Source organism: Suncus etruscus, chromosome 3 (assembly GCF_024139225.1).
Source record: "Suncus etruscus isolate mSunEtr1 chromosome 3, mSunEtr1.pri.cur, whole genome shotgun sequence".
Lineage (NCBI taxonomy): Eukaryota > Metazoa > Chordata > Mammalia > Eulipotyphla > Soricidae > Suncus > Suncus etruscus.
In genome coordinates this window covers 107,403,278-107,417,990 of record NC_064850.1, presented here as the reverse complement: position 1 = coordinate 107,417,990, position 14,713 = coordinate 107,403,278, and the positions used below count along the sequence as shown (strand labels likewise).

At 34.4% G+C, this 14,713-nt stretch overlaps 1 protein-coding gene, 1 non-coding gene and 1 pseudogene across 2 annotated transcripts in view; 2 read left to right on the top strand and 1 right to left on the bottom strand.

Annotated features, from left to right (window-relative positions):
- GUCY1A1 (guanylate cyclase 1 soluble subunit alpha 1) overlaps window positions 1-14,713 on the top strand; it is an 825,102-nt gene that overhangs the window by 295,118 nt on the left and 515,271 nt on the right. The gene's annotated exons all lie outside the window — the stretch shown is intronic.
- On the top strand, window positions 5,905-6,032 carry LOC126005374 (uncharacterized; annotated as a pseudogene).
- On the bottom strand, window positions 7,947-8,053 carry LOC126005706 (U6 spliceosomal RNA). The gene has a single exon (XR_007494745.1). It is a non-coding gene; the product is annotated as a U6 spliceosomal RNA (small nuclear RNA).

Sequence of the window (14,713 nt, the reverse complement as noted above, 5' to 3'; positions counted from 1 at the left end):
AAGGAGTTGATTTGTCTCTAAAGGCACACAAGTTGTGGTGTGTAACTGGTTAAATTCAAAGTATTTTTTAAAGCTTGCTGACTCCAGCCTATCATGATATTTCTATTTCACTGAAATAAAATCTCAGGACTTTTGCTGTAAATGTTTATATAACTTGAATTTTATCTTATTCCAATAGCTAGTATAGTGGTTATTTTTCTTTTTACTTATTATTTGGTAGTTTATAGTAGATATTTTCATTTATGCAATATAATTTAAAGCTGCAATGGTTTATTATCCTGTATTCTAGTCTTTTTAGTGCCTTGACATACCAAAAACTCTGTGTCACCCCTGAGATTTATTGACTAATGGAAGATTAGCAAATGCATGTTGAAAGTGCTTGCACACTAGGGCTTGCTCTCTAAATGCTCTTAGTACTCTGCTTTCTGTATGACAAACTATAACCCAGTTTAGAGTCAGATATTGTGAAAGGCCATTCTTGAGAACATACCCAGCTTTCCAACTGAAAGGAGTGTTTGAGAGAATTTAGTAATGATCATCTTATTTACTTTATTGACTTCATTACTTTATAGATAGCCAGCCAACATCAAAGAATTATCCCAACCTTGACTTATTAAATAGTGAAGAAATAATTTTGTGATCTATGCTTCTTCCATGTGAAATTCACTTGTTTGGGACAGTTATTTACTTTGCAGTAGAAATGAACTGATAGACAATTCTATCTGAACTAGGGGAGCTTCCAACTAACAAAAAATTAAAATTAAACAGAAATGTGACATTAACGTTGAAACAATTTACTGGACAGTACCTTTTGGGAAGTCCAAGAAAGGGTTCATTGACTGTCAGCATAATAGAAATGGACAATGAGACAGATAAATAGAATGCCTGTCCTGAAGACAGGCAGGGGTTTAGGAGGAGGGAAATAGGGAACATTGTGGTGGGAAAAAGTTACTCTGGTGAAGGGTGCTGTACCTTTGATGACGGAAACTCAACTACAAACAATTTTATAATCATATTGCTTAAATAAAGAAATTACTATATAAAAAAAAGAAATGTCATGATACCAAATAGAAATTCAGGCTGTTTATTATTGTAAACTTAAGCACAAGGATAGGAATATTGACTGACTCTCTGCTCAAATATTGGAGAAAGACTTAGAAAAAAAGAGGAAAAGACATGATATTCAGACAGGTAGGGATAGAAGAATATAGGAAGTCAGGTGCACAGGTTAAGTGGAAAAAGTATGCATTTTTATGGAACCTATAAGTCATTGGTTTTAAACTACCATTCCTTGAATATAATTTTTGTAAAAAAAATTTGAGGATACAGTTAAGTGATGGGTCAGAATTGGAGTCCATATTGGCACAAGATGCTTTAGTCTGTTTTTTTTTCTGCCAAGTTAAACTATATCCCACTACATTTCTCTGAGATAAGTAGCTCAAGGTCAAGTAGCTTAGCTTTTTCTTTTGCTGTGATAAGCAAAATAACTTGTGGTTGCAAGCAGGGGCTGGTACATTGACTTCTTAAAATGCTTCTTATTCTATCTCACACTGGAAAATTGAATATTGTGACACATAAAATTATGTTTAAGTAATTAAAAATGATTGACTGTAGCATTTTGGAATACAGGGAAAATGTTGACCTTGCAAGACCATTTTTTAAGAAGACCTTCATATCATAATCATTGGATAATGGAAGTGGCTCAAGAAATTTGGTGGTAGTATTGATTGGTAGTATTAATGAGACATAAACTCATCATTGATGAGTTGATGTGATAATCAGAGATTAGGGCTATTACACAAATATTTATATGGCATTCTAAACTAATAATAGAGGGGCCAGAGAGATAGTACAGCTGCAGGGCATTTGCCTTGCATGCAGCCAGCTGGGGAGGGACCCGGTTGGATTCTTGGCATCTCATATGGTCCCCCAGCCTGCCAGGGGTGATTTCTGAGTGCAGAATCAGGTGACCTCTGAGCACCGCTGGGTGTGGCCCAAGAACCAATAAATAAATAAATAAATAAACTAGTAAATAAACAAAGTTATAAAAAAAATAGGGGGATGGAGCGGTGATGCAAATGGTAGGGTGTTTTCCTTGCACGCCCTAAGCTAGGACGAACCGAGGATCGATTTCTCGGCGTCCCATATGGCCCCCAAGCCAGGAGCAATTTCTGAGCACATAGCCAGGAGTAACCCCTAAACATCACTGGGTGTGGCCCTTCCAAAGGAAAAAGAATAAAAAAATAAAAATAAATAAACTAATGATAGAGTTTGAGGACCTTTGAGGTAAATGATAAGAAGTGGAACTGCTGAATCATATGAGAGATCAAATCCTAATTTTTTGAAAACTGTACCTATTGCTTATAGAGGCTGGGTCAGTTGATATTCCCACTTTCAGTGGACGAACGTATCTTTTCCCTCACATCCCTGCCAGCACTGCTTTTTATCTTTGTGTTTCTATCTGTCAATTTCACTGGTATGAGATGATCTCTCTCTCTTTTTTAAAATTTGTATAATGCCAAGCATTTATTTCATATATCTTTTGACCTCCTGTATGTTTTCTTTGAAAAAGTTTATGTTAATTTCTTCCACCCATTTTTGATGGGGTTGTTTTATTCTTATATAACTTTTTATTATTAATAATTAATTATTTTTATAACAACAATAATAATTTATTACATATTTTATTTTTATATAATTTTGATATCAACCCTTTGTCAGATGAGAGGTAGGACAATAACTCCTCCAGTCTTTGGGGTATTTTTATTCTTGTGATTGTCTCTTTGACAGAGCAGAAGCTTCTTAGTTTGAATAAAAAGTCACATTTGTTTAGTCTTTGCTTCCATTTGTTTGACAATGGCTTTAAATCGCTGAAGATAAAGATGCATCTAGATTCAATATCATGAAGGGTTCTGCCAATTATTTCATTAATATAATTTATGTATTCCCTAAAGTTCCAAAAACTTTCTTCAGAAAATACATTTCTTCTTGTATGTTTATTATAACACTATTCTCAGTAGCAAAAATCTGGAAAGAGCCCAAAGTTCTAAGAACAGATGACTGGATTAAAGAAAAGTACTCTCTATACAATGAAATATTACTTGGTTTTTAGAAAAGATGAAATTGGTGGCTATGTGGCTGGATCTGGAGCATATGCTTAATGAAGTTAGATGGACACTGACAGACACAGAGTGATCTCCTCATATGTGGTATGAAAATTATCATAGGAATAAAACAAACACAAATACTCAAAAGCAACAGAGTCTAGAAGCTGGTCTTTAAAAGGAAGCACATCACTGTGAGATTTGGGAATAGACTATAGGGGGGACACTAGTACATGGTGGAGAGAAGCTGATGTTCTGATAGAAGGTGATACTAATATGTTTTTCACATGTAATTTTGCCATTATCTGTATAAATCATGATGCCTAAAATAACAATGCTTAAAAATAAATAACATAATAATAAATGGAAAAATGTCTAATAAAAATAAATGAAATAATCATTTATTTAGTTGTAGATAATATAGTTATAAAAGGTGATTAGCTAATTGGAAGGACTGATGAGTTTGGAAAAAAGATTTATAGAGAATATGAAGGAGTTGGGTTGTGATTGATTAAAGTATTAATACTTTATTTTACTTATATAAATATAAATAAAATACTTATTTTATTTGCAATTTCTTTAACTAGCAAGAGTCTCAAGTTAAAACTTAAGCATGTTGTGAAACTCAAGACACTTCTGGTGGCAAAATTTAGCATCCTCTATCAAGATTCAGTCTCAGGTATGAATGTCAGGATCATCCTGGTAATTCCTGGCCCCACAGGATTGAAGTGTCATAACACCCTAGAGCCCTGGCTTTGGACCTTCTTAAACCTTCAACCTGGTTGCCTGAGAATCCCAAATAGGTCTCTATGTCCTACTGATATCTACTTGTGAGGCACCTCATGACCATGAAAACAAAAATGGCTTATGCATTTGAGCTTATCCTTTACTCATTTTTAATATCTGCTTCTTCTATCTATAACAACCTAGTTTCATTGCCTCTCTTCCAGTTATCAAGAAACAGATGATGGGTTAAATATATCACAACGTGATAGGTACAGAAAGTAATGGTGATAAGTAGGAGAAAAGGTTTCAAGGCACCAATTTGGAAGATGATGAACTCATGTTCATAAAGTGATATTGCCTGCATGGTCACGAGAAAAAAATTCACAGAGAAAAAGATCAGGAAAACAAATTTTTGGAAGGGTGGCTTGAAGATGTATGTGATGCCAAAATGATCAATAAACATCTTCATGAGTTGTTTATCTGAGGCACACTATATCACCAGCAAACTTAAACAAGTTAAGAATTTAATTTCTAGGCCAAGGTCAAGATGAGGACAACTGCTCTTGCCCAGCAGAGCTGCTGGTAATTCAGAACTTACCTTCATTCTTCTCATTTTTTCTTGATTTTTGGATTATATCTGGCAGTCCTCAGGGCTTACTCCAGGTTCTGTGCACAGATATCACTCTTGTTGGTGTTCAAGAGACTACATTGCATGCTGGGAATGGAACCTGGGTCAGCCTTGTGCAAGTCGAACACCTTATCTGCTATACTATCACTCCAACCCTTCAGCTCTTAATTTTGATGGGCTAATTTTACTCTTCGTGTCAGTCTGAATTAGACACTTCCCAGTCACCCCATCAATTGGGGGAACTAATATGTCCCAGTTAACCATGATTCACCTGAATGAGGTCTGTATATGCTTTAGTCATAGTGAACCACCCTCTTAACTACAGATGAGAGCTCTCTAAAAGAAGCTACTTAGACCCTTTCAAATCTAGAGAAGCAAACAGGTAATCATTAGAACTGAGAGATAAGGTCATTACTGGAAGCATTTAATTTGAGGGTGGCCTCTTAACAGAATAAACTTAATCATGCACACCTTGTCTAAAGTACTTAAAAGCTTTTAAAGCATTGAAGCTAATTCAATCATTTACTTAAAAGTAAATGCACTATCATGAACCATGACACGATGGATGAGGACATTCAGAAGAGAAGTGAGATTGCCCTTGAAAAATGTAAAATGAATTATGTCATTACCCTAATTAAAATTCTAAGAATGCCTGAGTATACATTAAAGAAATTCAATACTTAATGCTAATGCAAGTTTGCTTTAAACATGACATTTTGTTGACATATCGATGATTTCCAACTCTATCTTCATAAGCTTTAGCTTGCTGAAATCATGCATTAATTTATGAAAAGTTTGTTAACACATAATCTATAAAACATAGGATTTGTTAACATTCTAGCAAGAGAAATGAAATTTAAAGTAAAAGCAGATACAAATAACAAAATAAGTATGACCAATATAATAATGAGCATTCGGATAGAGAGCACTACCCACACTAAGAGGCAGATCCTATCCTATAGGGAGAACAAACAGTTCAGTGGGACTGTAATCACTGGGAGGAAAGGATAGAAAAGATGTAGTTAAAAAAGCAATAAGAATAGTATTAGAATAATGGGAAATTGCTATGGATATCCGGGGATGTAATAGTATGTATGTGTGGTTGGAGTCTGTAGGCTGAAAGTGGAGAGGAGAGCTTGTCTTGCAAAATGGTTAAAAAATCAAGGAGCTTGGTAGTGATCCGAGTGGAGCTGAACCAAGAGTAAAGAACCAAGGTGAGTCATGCTTAAGGACCATGTGTGTCCAAGTATTTCATTCCAAGGGAGAATAGTACAATGGTGGTCAAATGATTTTTTATCCATCCAGATGTCAATGTAGGAATATATGGCAGAAACAGAAAAGATTCTCTAAATCTTTTTATGTACAGCAGTGTACAGCATTTTATGTTCAGTATTTTATGTTCAGCATTCATCTTGAAATATAAGTTTTTTGAAAGATAGAAAAATAACACTTACCTGGCAAGGGAAATATCATAATTATGAAGGTGATTTCCCCAGGAAGAGACTCATCCATTGCACTTTGGGTGTGCTGACCCTTGCAATTTCCCCACATGTGAAAAACTCAACTGCAAAAAAAAAAAAAAAAAAAGATAGGGAAATATTTTTGTAAGATGAATAATTGGTTTTGAATACAAAAAACTAGGGACTGAACCTAGTATCTATTGGTTCAAATTTGTCGATACTCATGAAGTAAATGTTCAATAAATGAATATTTTGAAGGCATCATATTTCTCTGGTGGCTCTGCAGGTATGAAAGATATTTAAACTGGGCCGGAGAGATAGCGTGGAGGTAAGGCATTTGCCTTTCATGCAGAAGAACGGTGGTTCTAATCCTGGCATCCCATATGGTCCCTTGTCCCTGCCAGGGGCTATTTCTGAGCATAGAGCCAGGAGTAACCCCTGAGAGCTGCTGGGTGTGATCCAAAAACAAAAAAAAAGAAAGAAAGAAAGAGAAAAAAGAAAGAAAGAAGAAAGAAAGAAAGAAAGAAAGAAAGAAAGAAAGAAAGAAAGAAGAAAGAAAGAAGAAAGAAAAGAAAGAAAGAAAAAAGAAAAGAAAGAAGAAAGAAAGAAGAAAGAGAAAGAAAGAAAGAAGAAAGAAAGAAAGAAAGAAAGAAAGAAGAAAAAGAAAGAAGAAAAAGAAAGAAAGAAAGAAAGAAAGAAAGAAGAAGAAAGAAAGAAAGAAAAAGAAGAAAGAAAGAAAGAAAGAAAGAAAGAAAAGAAAGAGAAAGAAAGAAAGAAAGAAAGAAAGAAAGAAAGAAAGAAAGAAAGAAAGAAAGAGAAGAAGAAAAAGAAAGAAAGAAAGAAAGAAAGAAAGAAAAGAAAAAGAAGAAAAGAAGAAGAAAAGAAAGAAAGAAGAAAGAAAGAAAGAAAGAAAGAAAGAAAGAAAGAAAGAAAGAAGAAAGAAAGATTTAGATGTTTAGTTGAGGGCTGAAAATATTGAATAAGGAGTAAGATGTGCATACAATTAACTCAGTTTAATCCTTAGTACCATCAGGCATGCTTCCAGAGAGCAGAGTAAAGTAAACCCTGAGTACACTGGGTAGGGCCTAATATCTCTCCTTAAAAGAACTTTAATTAAAAAAAAATTCAATTATTGATAAAAAATTTTCTATCTGCCTTTCTATTTTTGTTTTGTTTTTTGGGCCCTGTTTTTGGATTACTCCTGGCTATGCACTCAGAAATTGCTCCTGGTTTGGGGGACAATATGGGGCACCAGAGGAGGATCGAGCCAAGGTCTGTCCTATATCAGCCATGTGCAAGGCAAATGCTCTACTGCTACGCCACCACTCCAGTCCCCTGCCTTTCTATTTTTTATTTTATTTTATTTTTGAATTTTGGGTCACACCCAGTAGTGCTCAGGGTAACTCCTGGCTCTATGCTCAGAAATCGCTCCTGGCAGGCTCAGGTGACCTTATGGGATGCCAGGATTTGAACCACTGACCTTCTGCATGTGAGGCAAACGCTTTATGTCCATGCTATTTCTCCATCCCCATGCTTTTTTATTTTTAGAAAGTTCTTTTTCTTTTTTTTTATTATCACATTTTAAACTGAATTAAAGAGGACATATTTTTAAAGGTCATTTTAAGAACTGCCACTTGAATATTTTGTGTTTGTGAGCTTATTACATTCTTTGAACACTTTCAATTTATATTTCTATTTTCCTTAAAAATTCGATCTTGAATGTGCTGCATAAAATCAATAGTTTAACTAAAACAAAATTTGATATTAGTGCTAAATAATGCCTGTTAGTGGGAACTGTTATGTGACTTTTCTCCTCCTCGCAAAAAAAAAAAAAAGGAATTCCTTCATTATCGCTCAACCTGTTCATTTGACCAATCTGTTGTGGGCTGGAGCTCAAGAAGTAAACAAAAGCTTCTGCCAAGTTACAACAGACACAGAAAAATGCTGACTCTCTTTCTGTCCAAACAAGTCAAATAGGCCAAGGAGGAAAGCATGCTTATGACATAGCTTATGGGATATCTGCCTTCAATAAATATATGTGTTTTTTTTTTATTGCGTGTCATCCTTGCACAGGGGCCATGCTAATCTTCTCTGTATTGTTTCAATTTTAGTATATGTGCTGCCAAAGCAAGCACGTGTTATTTTTTTCTTAAAGACTAAATAGCCAGGGTTACATAGAGAAATGGACACTTTTCTTTATTTTGGCATTAAAATTTCGATATCACTCTGTTAAATATCATTGCCTCTGTGGCTTGTGTTTCTAATTTAGGTCAGATAGCTACAATTGTTCTAGTATTTATTAGTTCTATATACAAAGTTATTGTATCAACATTCAAGTACCCACAACTCTCCATCACTGTCTTTTTAAACATTATTATTCTTTAGGTTATATGTATTTTTATTACTCTGATATATTTGGTTTTCATGTACACATTTTTTTCAGTATCCCACTCCCCAGTCAGCATAGAGTTCTTAGTTCTGGAATCAAGATTGTCATCAGTCCATATAGCCTACATCCTTGCTTCATGTCTATCATAAACTCAGATGTGTGAGCTCAAACATTTTTCCTCTTTTTCCACTCAGTATGAGAGTTGCCGGGTCCATTCAAGTGGTAGAAAACTGGATGATTTTATGCTTTTCTTGTGTCTTCTTTGCAGCTGTTTTCATGCTGTTAAATGGTATGAAGTGAGAATTTTCCTATCTTTGCTGAAGAATAAGGTGTTATTTTTATCGTAACTGTTCAATTTCAATCACTAGAAAACCACACGGGCTGGGATTTTTTTTAAAGAAAGGTATTGTATAAGAATTAATTATCTTTGGGGTTGAGCGGTGGAGCAAGCCAGGAGCGATTTCTGAGCACATAGCCAGGAGTAATCCCTGAGCGTCACCGGGTGTGGCCCCCGCAAAACAAAACAAAAGAATTAATCATCTTTGGTAATGGTGAAGCCAGACAGACTTAATTAATGATCTTTCTGATGTTTTCAAATTTTACTTGAAGAGCATATACTTTCATTATTTTCTTATTATTTCTTTAGTAAAAGTTATTAACACTGGTTGATATTTGCACTCTTTCTAATTATTCAAGGCTACAATTTTCCCTCTGCACTGCTTTAACTGAGCCAAATATTTTGATGCACCATACCTTAATATTATTTCATTTAACATTTTGAATGTTTTATAATAATTTATGTTTTGATCAACAAATGTCAGTTACTTAATTTTCAAAGATTTGAGGTTTAGAAACATTTTATTGCTATTGACTTCTCATTTTACATAGTGATCAGTGAACATATTCTGTATGATTTTTATTCTTTTTAAAATATAGAGACTTTCTTCTAGCCAAACATATGTTATGTGTTAGTGAAACTACCATGAGAACTTGCATAGTGAAACCATTTTAGAGGCTGGTAAGATAATGCATTAGGTAGGGCTCTTGCCTTGTATGCAGCAGGCCAGGTTTGATCTATAGCACTACATGGCAAATGGTCTCTTGAGCACTGTCAGGAATCATTTCTGAAAACAAAAAAACAAAACAAAACAAAAAACAACCAAAAAACCCTAGAGTAACCTTGGCCACCAATGGGTGTGGACCCCAAACAAACACAAAACAAAAAGAATAAACACTTTATGGTTGTTGAATACTGAGTCTGTAGATTGTCATAGGTCGGTGTTGCTGATAGAGCTCTGTCAGGTTTTCTGTAGCTTTTTTTTAAGTATTTTAAAATCTTTGTGAGAACCATTAAAATAAACAAACATGTCAATTTTTCTCTAATTTCTGTCAATTTTAGTTTCACAAGTCCTCCAAACAAGATATATATATATATATATATATATTTTTTTTTTTTTTTAATGCCCCAGGGTCCGGATAGATAGCACAGCTGTAGGGAGTTTGCCTTGCATGTGTCAAACCCAGGAGGAACTCAGATTTCCAGCATCCCATATATTCCTCCAGCCTGCCAGGGGTGATTTCTGAGTGCAGAGCCAGGAATAACCCCTAAGCATTGCTGGGTGTGGCTTAATCAATCAATCAATCAATCAATCAATTTAAAAAAAAAAAACCAAATTTTCAAAATTTGCTTTGCTTGGAATCCTAATTATATTTACTGAGACAAATTGTGTATTGTTTCTCTAGTTACTAAAGATTTGCTTATTTTTAACTTATTCTTCCTCTACTATAAATAAATAAATTTATATTAATATAGTTCTCAATTATATAGGCACTTTGCTATTATCCTATATTTATCTATTTTATTCATCTTTGAAAAAATTTTTGATACTGTATTTTTCAGTTTTAGAACTACAACTTGTTTCCTTATATTTTCTATTTTTACAGTTTCAATTCTCCAACCTTTAGTTCTTTGCTTCTGTGATTTGTTTTTATGACCCTGGGCATAGTCTATGATAAGTCCTTTTAAGCCCCTAACTTCTAGCATATGGATAGTCTTTGAATCTTTGCCCAGTAGAGTGTTTTATTTCCTTGAGAGTGAATTATATGAAGAATCCTCTGTCTTTATATGCTGATTAACTTCAATTTGTATATGCCATGGTGGTGTAAAATGTTGGCATTCTGCTACATCAGTCTGTTGGGGTAAGAGCAAACTCTGAGGCTGATTCCTTGGGTTTGTTTCAACTGACCAGTTTTCAACCAGGTGTTGGTCACAGGCATTAATTTCATTTTATTTCATAGTTTATTTTATTTAAAACTTTTGTGGTCTATATAAGTTCTTCATAGTTGACTTTCAGATACAGTGAGTCAGGGTCTTTCCCCACACCAGTGCCAACCTCCCTCCACCAATGATCCCAAGTGCATTCTATAGCACCACCCTTTGCTTCCTGACCCTGCCAGTATAACAGGCCCATTTTAAGTTTAGATTGTTAAACTGTAGGTCTCTTCATTCTATTGTCATTGACTTTGGCTTGGATATTTCATTCTGTTCATTCTCCACCCAATGCACCTGAGACTAGGTGGGTCCCTGGCCCCATCTTTTCTTTTTTATTTCTTTCTTCTCTAATTTTTTTAGAAAAAATGCAAGAAATATGAGATTAAAACAAGGTAATCATGTCCCAAAGTTCTATTTAAAAATGAAAAAAGAAGTAAAAACAACAAAAATAATGGACTGGTGGCAGTTTTCTGCGAGACACAGCAAAAGTTTGGAAAAATATAAACCGAAAAAATTTTGGCCTAAAAACGAGAGAATTTTACTATTAAGCATCTTGCCCTAAAGCAACTACAGGCTCTGGGCATTACTAAGTTATCTAACCTCAACTTTGGTCCCAGTATAAAGTTCTCAATCATAATGGTCACAGTCATGTTTCTGCAATTAGAGATCTTAATTTTTTGTACCTATATTAATTCTTTTAAAATTTGACTTGTTCTTCAAGCCTGTTGATCTTCCTTGAGAAGGTATCTTGCTTGCTTCATCTCTTCTCTATGTCATTTTGCTTGCTTGCTTTTATTCCTCTTTGGGACTTTATTCTCTTTTGGATACATTCTTTCCTTTCCTCTTTCTTCTCTTACATCTCTTCAAAGCAAACTTTCTTCAAGAAACTCCATATGATTTCATGAAAAAAAAATGGCTTCTTTTAACCCAGAAACATAGTATATCTTACTTTTTCTAATATAAGTATCTTCTTAGCATAGATTGTGGTAATCTCTGAGAGTAGTAATACCTTAGTAATAGGACTACAGAGCCTTTAGTGACTAGTACATAAAGTGGGTAGGGCATTTGCTTTGCACATGGTCTGACCATTGGTTTGAAATCCCAACATCCCATATGATTCCCAAAGCTGTGCCATGAGTGATCCCTAAACATAAACTGATATGGCCCAGTAAACAAAAAATAAATAATAAAAGTGAAAGAAAAGGAAAATATTTCTACTAGTGGAAAGTTTTATCAATGTGAGTCTTCTCCTTTCAAGTGTTTCAGTTAGTTGTTGACTTAACAGGAATTGAACACAGGGCCTCTCCATGTGCAAATCATGTATTTTTTCACTGAGTAAATTATCTGAGTTTTTAAAATAATCATTCCCAGAATATTTAGTTGTCAACCTGAAGAGATTCAATCTAGCAGAAACTTAATTGACCATTTCTGAAGTAGAATGAGTCTTACTGATAACATGGATAGATTACTTTTTGTTCAGAGTTTAAGGGCATATATATATTTATATTAGTATTATATAAATATATATTATATTTATACTTAATATATATAATATATTAATACATATAAATGTTTTGAAAAATAGTTTTTACTATTGTATGATCCTCTTAGGAAAATATTTTTGGCTTGACGCGATAGTAATCAAACAATTTCAAGTTCCTGTATTTTCATTAGAGACATCACTAAAAAAATATGGTATCTCGACTAATAGGCTGCTCTTAAGACAAAAGCAATTGTAAGTGAAGAACTGTACAAGTGTTGTTTTATTGTATAAAATATTACTATAGGTTGAGTTGGAAATTTCAGCACTGTCTTCACAGACAAAGTTTAAAAACAGTGGGTTCACCTATGTTTGCCACCTCACGATTCTCTCATCCCTAATAGCCACTACACCACCAAAGATCTCTTTTTTCCTAAAGTCATAGCCTTCCTTGACAATCTATATTAGACTCACAGGCTAAGTTTTTGGCAATAAAATGTAGTATAATAGCCCAAATGCTATTATGCTTCCTGGATCAATCAATTAGTTACTAAGCTGTCCTTCAGCTTTTCCTTCCCTCCCTCCCCCAATTTCACTAACTCTAACTATTATACTTCACAAGAAATAATTACATTGATTATATTTATTTGTAGAAAACAATAAAATACAAACAATAAAAAAGACTCTCATTTATTATAGCTTGCATATCTATAAAAATGCTATTACGATGCAGGTAGCTGATTCTGGATTCAAAAAAATAATAAATTGTTGAACCTATAGATCAAATATATCAAGAAAATAAGTAAAGAAGGAAAATTTTGGCATAGTAAACCTATGCAAGTTGAACATGTGTGGCAGGGTAGGTAATAATTAGGATTACCAAATGGTCTTTTAATGTACTCATAAAATTATAATGATTAATATATGAGGAACAATTATGTTCATCTTAACTGGTTAAATCATTTTGGTCTTAAGTATATATGTGTGCTGATATTTATTTTTAATATAATGTTCTCTAAACTGCTTTGAGTTCAGATTAAATATAACCATAATGTAAAATAAAAACCCACAAATTCAACTTTAACTATATTTTATAGCCTAGAAATTGTTCTACTCTATTCTAAATATCTGTCTCAGAGCAGTTTCTTTAACAGATATTATATTAGTAATTGCTGATTGCAGTATAAAATTATATAGTTAACTTCCAATGGGAGATTAATTGGAAGGAAACCACATTTTGTTGTTAATAGAATAGATTATTAGGATTAGAACATGGAAAAAGGAACAAACAACTCTGTTGAGCCAGTGGTTAAAATTAAAGCCACTTATAAAATATACACTGATGACACATTTTCAGTTTGAAAGGAAAATTTTCTGAAAAACTATAATTCCTCTAATAATTGTGGTAGGCATCTCCAAATATGAGTTCCTGGTTGTTTCTCAAGTAATATCTGTCAATGCTTGGCAGTAGTAAAGATAAAATCTATGTGGTGCCAGAGAAGGAAGCCTCAAGCCTGACCCAAGTACATGGGCTATACTATATCTTTGCTGACTTGGTGAAAAGAAAATCAGCTGGAGTGATTGCACAGTGGTAAGGCATTTTCCCTGCACACAGCCAACACAGAATGAACCCTGGTTTGGATCCCAGCATCCCATATGGTCCCCCTGAGCCCTGCCAGGAGCAACTTCTAAGTGCAGATCCAGGAGTAATTCCTGAGCACTGCCAAGTGTGACCAAAAAAAAAAAAAAAAAATCAAATGGATGGTGGATAAAAAATGAATTTTAATATTTCCCAAATCTGTTATAATTTAATATATTTAAGCCTTAAATTATGTGAGGAGGACATTGTGGACTGCATTCTCTACTCTGCTATGTCCTGGCTTTTGATCCCTCCCTGACATCATTTCCTGGGGACAGCTTCTTCAGAGGTGAGCTGTACTGCCCAATAAAGGGTAGAGATGTTTGTTGCTGTTGTGCTCTGAAACATAGCAGGCAGACATCATGGACTATGTTCTTCTACTCTCCTGTGTCCTGAACCTTGATCCTCCCTGTCCATCATTCCTTGGGGACACTTCTTCAGAGGTGAGCTGACTTGCCCACAAAGGGTGGAGCCAGAGGAGTGTGGTCCTCAGCTTCATAACCAAGTGCATCTTCTAACCAATAAATGCCACTATAACACATAGAAAAGACCACACCACAAGCATAACAATGAAGAAACAAAGGCAGGAAGACACATGCATAATGAAGATGGCAGCTCTGATGACCAGAAAAGTACCAACCACCTAGTCAGCCTCTTAGATATGGAATTTAGAGAGAAAATATGAGGGTGCTCATAGAACTCAAGGAAAACATAGATTGAGCTGAACAGACCACACAGATAGAAATCAGAAAACTTTAAACTGAAATAACAGGACTGAAAGTTCAGTAGATGAATGAAAACCTCAATGGAAAAACCTCTCCAACAGAGTAATAGCCAGCATGAGGACAGAATCATTGAGATGGAAGATGAAATGCAGAAGAAGTTCATACATCCAAAGAGATTGAAAAGGAAAACAACCTTAAAGCAAGTGATCAGACAATGAAAAAATAATCAAAGAATATGAACAGATAAAATTTAAGTCTTTGATAAATTCAATATAAACAACAGAAGAATC